Consider the following 8547-nt stretch of genomic DNA (forward strand, 5'->3'; position numbering starts at 1 on the left):
CATATGAAAACCCTTTTCTTCACATTCAAATAATGACACACAAATTATAAACACAGATCAATGAATGAGTATAAAGTTTTAGAGATTATAAACAAAGATCAATGAATTGGTATAGATTTATAGTATACATTTCACATTATCAACAGTCTCCTGCCTCCTGCCTCCTGCCACACATTGCCACACATTGCCCCTGTTGAAATAGGGTTTGACAGGAAACAAACAGGGGAAGGTGGGTTTTCCTATTCCTGCTGCAAATGTATATCAAAGAGGGGTTGAACTTTTCCCTTTGATTTCATCCTCTGCTGAGTGGCACCATTGGCCTTGAGAAGCATGGATGCCATGTTTGAATCAGATAGCACAAACTTCAATTTTCTGTCGGGAAGAAGAAAATAGAGCTCCCCAAGCTTCAACTCATTCTCCTCATCCAACACCTCTGAAATGTATTCACCACTATAGAGACCACCAGAGGCACATATGAAATGGCCAGGGTATTTCCCAACTATCTCACCAGTGTTACTATTAGCTAAAGTAACCAATCTAATAAAAGTTTGTCGTCCATCCTTCCGTCATACATAGGAAGTTCAAATTTTACCTTTGAGTCTCCAAGCTTTACTGATTTCAAGATTCTTTCCAATCTTGCATCCTCGGGATCAACAGGTTCCTTTCTTGCTGGTGCAAATCTTTCCCCATCTTCATGGTCTTCTTCATTTCCTTATTTGTCCACAAGGTTTGTCAACCTCTTGACTTCTGCTCTTAACATTCTATTGTCTGTCATCTACTCTCTTACCAACTTAGGAAGTTCAGCATTAGTGACCCTCTGTGGGATCTCATCTCCTTCACCTTCTAACATCTTCAAGCACACCTTCAACACTGGGGCACACGAGGAGGGATCAACACTCTGAGGCTTCAACAATGGAACCACTACACCAAAAGACTCCAAAGTTTTCCTCTCCTTCACTCTAGGATACTCCTAGGCTCAGATAACAATTAATGCAGAGAGAGAGGACAAAAAAGATGGTCATTTAACAAAGTAACTATAACTTATATTTATCTCTTGACTATGAAACTTTTAGCAGTCTTCTAATATGACTCCAAACAAACAAAAATCAACTCAAAATGACCCTAAGGTCTCTGAAACTATCAAAGCCCCATTTAGGTCTTCAAGAAGCCCTTAAGGCTAGGGCCTCCTCAATGTACCCTCTCCAAGAACTTCTAGGTTTAACTAATGATTGATTCACCATACATAGGACAATAAAACACTATAAAATTCATTAAAACTATATCTCTTTTAGGCAGATTAATGGCTGCTGCTCCCAACCAAGCATTTCCTTAAGGAATCCATCCACAAATTCAGTCCTTCAACATACAAATCCACTTCTCAAGGTGATTACCTATAATATTGCCTTCATTCTTGCATTTATAAGGTTAGTTTATCATAATACAAGTCATGGATTCATCCCAAGTCACAGTAATCACATTTTAGGGATGAATCCTTAATTCATGTTTCCAAATCAATGCAAACCCCAACACCTGTAACAGACTAGTCAATATAATTTGTCAAAAATTGATACAAGGAAGCTAAATGTGATTCAAAATGATCAAATGCAATATTATTGAGTGATAGAAATGATTCAGAATCAGTAGCACATCAAATGGATACCAAGAATGCAAGAAAAGATTTATTTTATTTTATTAATTGCCTTCTTCCTCACAGTCCGTACAAACTACTTAACCAGTCCATACCGTCCCCATTTTCTAGGCATTAAAGGTTGTTTATAATATTTTTCCCAACTTCCATAACTGACCCCAAGTGATTATAAGTGTTTGAGATTTGTTTTATCCCTTAAAACTCATTTTCCCTCCAATTTGCATATAACCATTAATATTCTAAAAAATTTGAATTTCTAACTATTGTTTTTTTTTTTTTCTCATTCTAACTTATCAATATTTATTATAATTTGTTCCTAGGAACTAATTGACCCATAAAATCAATCTAGATCCCTATTTGGCACTATTGGCCACCCATACAATATGTTGGTCCTAAGTCCTTACCAAGACTTCTAGGACATTTAACTATTAAATCAAATTGATTATTACAAATTTCCATTATTGGCTTCATCAATATTTTCCAATTAAAATTCAAAGATGATTTTGATCCTCTGAATCCATTTGGTTCCAAGGTGGACTTAGGTGATTAGATAGGTGCTATTGTACCATACACACCTTCAACGCAACTCTTGTCCCAAGAGTGAAGAGTTGTTGTCTTCTTTCCACCCATTCTTCGAGATGGATGTCTACAACCTTTCACCTATAACTTATCACCCTTCACATGAGTATTACCTACATTTAAATCATTAGAATAAAAAAAAAAACTTTGTATGCTTGTTACCATCCATGGCAACCTTGTTCCTTGCTGATTGTGGACAGTCATCTTTTACCCTTGCCAATGGTTTCATAACTTGATGTTTGAGAGCATACAGACCCTTTCCCTTATCCTCCATGGATAGGCTCACATCTTTTTTCATTTTTGCCACTATAGGACACCATAGTGTACCTATCAACACTCCATTTTCAATCACTATTTTCTTGCAATCAGAATTCTAAGTTTTGATTTGAACAACCACATTCTTCATAACCATAAGAGATGGCTTATGTTGCAAACATGTCCCATCATGGTGACTCTTCCTCTACTCCTGCAAGTTCACATATTCCTTATTTCCAAAATAAATAATCCTTTCCAAGCCTTGACCCATAAAGCATTCAAATGAAATTTTACACCATCCTTATTCACCACATAGACATTAGATAAACCAAAATGAATTGTGTTCCTTGAGGCTTGCCAAGGCCTTCTAAGGATTACATGCCAACATGTCATAGGAATGACATCACATACAACTTGATCCTTATATTCTCCTCTAGAGAAATCAATTATTGCTTGCTCCCTTACAACAATGTTTTGAGTATCACTTACCCAAGATGCCTTATATGGTTTATCAATAGGAAACTTCTTCAATCCTAGTTTATTAACCATTTCATATGACACTAGATTATCAAAGGAACTAGAGTCTATTATCATCTTACAAATCTTACCATTGCTCATGCAATTTTTCCTAAAGATGGATCTCTTTTCTATTTTTGCTGCTGCATTTGTGGTCCTCTTCTCACCATCAAGAAGTCTCCTTCCAAGATTGGATCTGTATTATAGGAATTCTTTTATTCCTCTTCTCCTTGGGATAAGGTGACTCTCTTTGAAAAAGTGTTTGGCTATACTATAAATGATGCAAACCCAAATTTTAAAGAGGTATTGTTCCTTTGTCTATGAGGGAGAGGTAGAAGTATAGATAAAAAATAATGTGAAGTTTTGAATGGCATGTAGAAAAATAAAATGAAAAATAAGAAACTCAGTTCACAAACAACTGTAAATATATTTCAGACTTGAGGTCTTGATCAGTAGAGTGATTCAAGACTACACAACACTATACAATCAATAGTAATAGCTCTAGACATGTTTCATAGTATAGGTCCTAATTAGGTTCATAATATAATTTATATATACATATATTGGATGCCAACATTACGATTCACGATCTTGTAGGAAGAAGATTAAGGATATATGAATGTGTGTTATTGGCCCTACTCTAAAAATCAATTCTTTGAATTGCAGATTGATCCTTAAAATAGAAATTCATTGTCATAAAGATGCATGTTGTAGATACATTTCAGATGGCATGTTGGGTAGTATTGGAATTATGTTTCCTAATTTTTTTATGTCTAAATGTTTTAAATTTTTTTCCCATTTCTTTTCCTAATTTCCCCTTTGTCAGCAGCTCCAGTAGTAGTTATTATGTTTTCAATTCTCTGACCTGTTGTTGCAAATAAATTAAAAAATTGAGCCCAGTCAAGTACACAAAGTTTCTCTCTGACATATTTTTCATAGAAGAAAGTTCTTTGACTATTTTTTTCTACATTACGTTTCTCCACTATGGCTATAGCAGGAATCTGATCTTCAACCTCATCTTTTTCTTTCAAGGCCTTGCTAAGTTTAATTTCAGAGCATACAATGTCCAATAATTCTCTTGTTCCTATACCAGAAATCACAAAGATGGAAATCAGAGTAAACCCAAGGGACCAAAAGTTTGCTGCTTGTATTAATCCTCTATGTGGGAACACACTTATTCACTGCAAGATGTATTCTTTTATTCGAATGTCCCTTAATCAACCAATCTGCAATTTTAATAGTAACTATTGTGGCTCATGTTTGGCCATCCACAAGAAATATAATAACTAAGGCCTCTTCAACTGCAGCAACAACTTGTTTCTCTATCATTGAAGGAAATCCAGTAGCAATTGCTTCCTTTGCAGCATATACAATGTCATCCTCACTTCTACCTCTTGTAAGTGATAACCCATTCATTCTAAAACTTGGATACTTTAGAAAAGTAATGACACCACCACTGTCTACAACCATAAATTCATTTTCTCCCCAAAATGATCTACCATACAAATAATCTCTAGTTACACCTGGCTCATTAAGAACAATTGCCACATTCCACCCAACAAGCCAGTTGAATAGGGCTGATTTGCCAACATTTGGCCTTCCAGCTATAACAACTTTTGGAAGAAGATGATTAGGCACCCTTTGTTTTATTGATTTCATGGCTCTTTTGTCTCCTCTTTGATCATTTGAATTCTCATTTGGGGTTTCAATATCCATTTTTAATTTATCATCTGTTGGTGAGATTTTTTTTCCTCTTTCCTTACAAATGCTTTGAAATGTATTCATTTTTTTTTCTATAACCATTGGAATACTTTTATTTTGCTGGCTAAACTTAGAGGAGGAGTTTTGTTGGAAACTAACATGGCACTGTGGCTTCAAATTGTTGCAGAGAGGCACAAAGCTTGTCCCATTGACCTTTAGGTGGTCACTTGTTAGAAATTAATAAAATTTGTCTTTAGCTTCATTACTTATTTGAGGTGCTTTTCAAGGATATCATAGTTCAATTTGTTGCCATACAATCTGAAATAAAGTGTGCAACTTCTTAAAAGGTTGAAGTCCTATGACTATAAAAGTTGTGGTATTATATTTAAGTTGTTGCAATATTTGAGGAGGAGTTTACATCATATGTTGGAGCTTCATTGATGATTAAGTTTTTCTTGAGTTCTAATATATGCTGTCATAGTTTGTATCAATCTTCATCTTCTATTCATCTTGACTATGCTCATAGGCCTAGAGGATTATGTCTGCCAATTTTTTTTCTTCTATTTGTTTGTTTCTAATTCCATCTCATTAGCCATTTATTTTAGTTAATGAGTTGTCTTCCACCATGAGTTGATAGTAAATTTTCTTCATAGATGTCAAGAAACACAACATAACTATTAATTTAATTTGATCTATCTATTTTTGTGTTACAGGCAAGCAGAAAAGCACAAAGAAAATGTAGATAAAAAAACAAATGAGCACAAACATAAAATGTTGCCAGTTTGTAGAAGCCAATGATTTGCTGATATAGAAAATGTTGATGAGGAGATGGATATAGCACATGATGATGTGCAAATGAGTACAGCAGATGATAATGCAAAGATTGATGTAACACCTACAAATGTGTTGCCTGATATAGGACATGCTGATGAGCAACCTAATGAACATCACAAAGAGAATTCACTTGAATCTACTATGTCACCTCATACTACATTTGCTACGCCTATAGTTTTGGATGAAATTGGTGGATCAACAAAATATATTGATGGTGGTTCAAGAGAAGATGTTCCTACCACTGTTAAAAGACAAAGATTGAGCCAAACTCTATATAGATCTATAGAGAAGAAAGCAAAAGAAAGATTATTATAAGGTAAGAAGCCATTTGTGGTTGAGGTATCAAGAGATGGTGAACCTATTGGGTATAATGCTACAAGGTGGGCTACTAAGTTGGGCATAAGATGTAGAGCTCATTTAGATATTTTCAAATAAAATTTTATAGAGCAAGATCCATGAAATGTGGAATTTGTTATACAAAAAATGGAAAATAATTTTGATATAATTGGTGGACAAATCTTTAGGAGATACTACAAGAACAAGATGAGACTTCTCATGAACAATTTTAGATACCATTGTCAAAAAATAATCATAGAAGGAAAAGAGAAGTCAGACTCCACTCTATCTCTAAAGAAGTGGGAAGAATTAAAAGAAAGTATGTGTAGTGAGGAATATTTGACTAAGAGTAATAGAGGCAAGAGAGCAAGAGATAGTTTGAGGGCTGAATGTACATATGGTAGAGGTGGGTTGCAGGCTAAAATGGACAAAATTGGAGTAAGTGTAATTTTTTTTTAATAATTTATATTGAGCTATTTATTTTAAATTTTTTATAAATCAGATATTTGTTGACATAGATACTCTATATTAGGTGGATAACACTAATAAAGAAATTTTTTTTGAAGATGTTGTAAATTATATGACAGCACTAGATCCTACTAAATCCAGCAGCAATAACAAGTGGAAATCTAATTCATCAGCAGAGATTTCACAACCATCGATTCAATGTCCAGTAAGAGCCTTTTAAAATCATGTCAACACAAGCGAAGGGCTACAATATATAATGGATTGCTTACATAGTCTCACTAAGAAATTTTCCCATTTGACTGCCTCAGTTCAACCTATAGTTTCTGTATGGAATGAACATAATTCCATGGATTCAAATTAGGTAAGAGGTTTTAATTTTCCTCCAATTTGATTAAAAAGTAGATTCAAATATCATCTTCCTCTTACAATGAACTAGATTCAATTATTATCTTCTTATATAACTTTCTATCAATATAATTTGAATGTCCCATTTCTAGCATTGTTCAATTTGAAACTATTCCTATGTTCCATCTTCATTGGCATTTTTCTTCTTGTGCTAAGTTTTCCATCTTACAGTGTTGAAAACATCAATTTCCATTCTAATCCAAGAGGAAAATGATATTTGAAATTGTACTATTTCATTCATGTATGTATTCTCTAGTGTGCAAACTTAGCAAGGAGCTAATCTAAAAGTGCATTAGCGGCAATGCTGGAGAGTCATAACTTACAACAGAACACCCTCATTACTTATGTTGTAGAAGAAAACATATTTCCATCATTTGCTGCAAAGAAAAAATTCCCAATACCAAGGAGATGAATGACCTTCCAAAAGCAATATATTCTACCCCAGAAATCACCAATATAGCAGCAACTATGGTTATCAGTAAAAAAAAAAATATCATTCAACATAGCTGCCAAATAGCTGGAATTACTTGTAAGATAAAATAGTTCTAAGTTTTGTTTCATGAAATGGTACATCTCCTATGCTACAAGTAAACTATATTTTAAGGTGACTTTGATGAATTTTAAGTCTCTTCAACTCCTTCTTTGCCATGCATTGATAAATGCATTACTATTAATGTCTATCATTTTAAACAATAATGGGTGAAGAAATATTTAAGTAGAAATGGATGCTCCTTTCCACCGTGAATTAATTTCTTTTCTTTTCTTCATAGCAACTCCAAAAAAGATGATAATAGATGTTATGAAACTAGAATAACTTCCAATAAGAATGGATCAAAATCTCATGTTGTAGACTTGTTGGTAGCTCACTCAATTGGTAGTTCTTTGATAAATTAGTAGACTATAGAGTTTTAAGGTGTTGAATGGATGCTATATTATTGGTTGTATATAGGCTTTCTATCTTTCATTCAAGAAATCAACTATAGTTTTCAAAATATTTGACCATTTTTTCCTTGATGTTTCAACTACATGTAGAATATAGTTGTTGGTATTGATGCTGATCATGATGAACTGGTTGACAAGAACCTACAACATAAAAGTACTTCTGATGAAGTTCAGGTAATATAATAGTTCTTGTGAACTATTTTTCTTCGTCATAATTTGCATTCTTTATTCTACTTTATACATTATCTTTACCTAATTTTTAAACCACATGTAGAGCAATCATATGAAGGAAAAATGAAAAAGAGAAGCCATTGTTGATAGTGATTATACTAAATGTGAAGAGAGGTTGCATGATATTCATAGTAGTGGCTATTCTACACTTTAGGTGAGGTATATTAATTTTTTTTTTAGTTGTATATTTGTTGTTTCTAATAAGGTATCATCCTTGTTTATTGATAAAATGTTTAACAATGTTTTCATAATCTTATATGTCAGGTATGCATGCATGGTAATGTAGTGTTTATATTTGGGGCTTGCTTCCATAATTAATTATGTAATACAATGTTTTCTTTTTCTTTTTTCAGAAACATATTGATAATAACCTCATGGAAGGGGAAAAAGTTAGGGTATTGTATCTACATGATGGTTCTGTTGCAGGAATTGGGCAAATTCATTCACTATCTATTGCTCATGGAGTCAATTTGAAAGGAACAAGATATGCAAATGTAAACATTATAACGGTCACAAAAAATATTCCTCTTGTTTATGATGATAAAGTAGATGAAGCAATTTCTTTGAAACAGAAAGTGGGGACGTTCACATGATGCCCACTGAAGTATTTACAAAAATTATCATAATTAAAA

At 33.5% G+C, this 8547-nt stretch overlaps 1 pseudogene; it reads right to left on the bottom strand.

The window, feature by feature from the left end:
• Positions 1–239: 239 nt before the first annotated feature.
• LOC149538378 (uncharacterized) lies at positions 240–6935 on the bottom strand (annotated as a pseudogene).
• Positions 6936–8547: the final 1612 nt, after the last annotated feature.

Source organism: Cupressus sempervirens, chromosome 9, assembly GCF_028749045.1.
Source record: "Cupressus sempervirens isolate cs-2001-9-10 chromosome 9, ASM2874904v1, whole genome shotgun sequence".
In the NCBI taxonomy this organism is placed as follows: Eukaryota; Viridiplantae; Streptophyta; class Pinopsida; order Cupressales; family Cupressaceae; genus Cupressus; species Cupressus sempervirens.